At 46.9% G+C, this 1,307-nt stretch overlaps 1 protein-coding gene and 1 long non-coding RNA gene across 2 annotated transcripts in view; one reads left to right on the top strand and one right to left on the bottom strand.

Moving 5' to 3' along the window:
• Nucleotides 1–1,307, top strand: part of LOC105552828 (Fanconi anemia group D2 protein-like) — a 119,154-nt gene that overhangs the window by 74,671 nt on the left and 43,176 nt on the right. The gene's annotated exons all lie outside the window — the stretch shown is intronic.
• LOC105552800 overlaps nt 419–1,307 on the bottom strand; it is a 16,950-nt gene continuing 16,061 nt past the window's right edge. The window contains exon 2 of the long non-coding RNA XR_001008074.1: nt 419–609. This is a non-coding gene — a long non-coding RNA (uncharacterized LOC105552800). The remainder of the gene's footprint in view (nt 610–1,307) is intronic.

Genomic DNA, 1,307 nt, shown 5'->3' with positions numbered 1-1,307 from the left:
TTGTATTTTAGTAGAGACGGGGTTTCACCGTGTTAGCCAGGATGGTCTCGATCTCCTGACCTCGTGATCTGCCCATCTCGGCCTCCCAAAGTGCTAGGATTACAGGCGTGTGCTACCGTGCCCAGCCCTGGAAAACTTCCTATTTCAATGAGAAAATATAGTTGCTAGAGTGGAAAGTAGTCATAAAAACAAAATGCATCCAGGTTTCACCAGGAGGAACACGTGCACCCTTGGGCACATGCCAGTGTCGTCCATAGCAGCACTTCGAGAGCCCATCAGGCTCCATGTTGTCTGATACAGGCTATACTTTGTCAGCACCAATGCCAGACCCAGGCGCTGAGAAGGGTGAGTCCATGTGAACAGACAGGGGCTCTCCCATTGCCTGTACCCACTCTGTCCCCAGGAAATCCCAATTCGCTTACTTCACGATGCGTTTGGCCCCACAGCAGTGGAGATCTTAGGAAAGGGAGTACGTATCATAAAAAATCACCTTCACGTTCAGGCAGCCAATGAAGTCCTGTGGGTTCAGCTTGTACAGGTCAAAGGTTATACGGGCCACATCAATCTTATGGCAGGCTTATGGGAGAGGGACTATGGGTGTCTTATCCCCTGCATCGAGACAAGCAGATGGTTAGCACCCCTTGAAGACTCTCTACTTATGCTTATGATTACTGCATTCCAGCCTATTAGTCACTGCAGTATTATAGTGGTGATGGTTGCACAACTTTGTGAATATACTAAAAAACCCTGAATTGTACACTTTTAGAGGGTAACTTTTAGAGGAAGGAAACCATACCACAATTAAATGTGAGTTACATTATATTTTATTGGACAATATTTTTCTAGACTATGAATCCTGAAACCAGGAGCCAAGAGGTACTATGATAAAGTCTCTGGGTAGTGATTCCACAGCAGACGGCCTGGGCTCCAGTTCCACCTCATAGACCCCAGCCCACTTGTTCTTTCCCTGGCAGCCAACGAGCTTTGATGGGGGGGCTTCCCAGACTGGCTCTGTGGCTCCATAGGGATGGCAAAAGCATCACTGACCTTATTCCCCAGCTCCAGCCTGGGTGACAGAGCGAGACAATGTTTCAAAAAAATAAATAAATAAATAAAATAAAATTCTGATAGGTATTAAACCAAAGCTGAAAAATACATGAATAAAATATATCAGACTAGGTTTGGGGATAGAATGTGTGTAAAAAAGGCCGGGCACGGTGGCTCAAGCCTGTAATCCCAGCACTTTGGGAGGCCGAGATGGGAGGATCACGAGGTCAGGAGATCGAGACCATCCTGGCTAACGCGGT

Source organism: Mandrillus leucophaeus, unplaced genomic scaffold, assembly GCF_000951045.1.
Source record: "Mandrillus leucophaeus isolate KB7577 unplaced genomic scaffold, Mleu.le_1.0 Scaffold576, whole genome shotgun sequence".
Taxonomy (NCBI): domain Eukaryota; kingdom Metazoa; phylum Chordata; class Mammalia; order Primates; family Cercopithecidae; genus Mandrillus; species Mandrillus leucophaeus.
The sequence above is the reverse complement of the archived record's forward strand: the minus strand, read 5'-3'. Positions and strand labels throughout refer to the sequence as shown.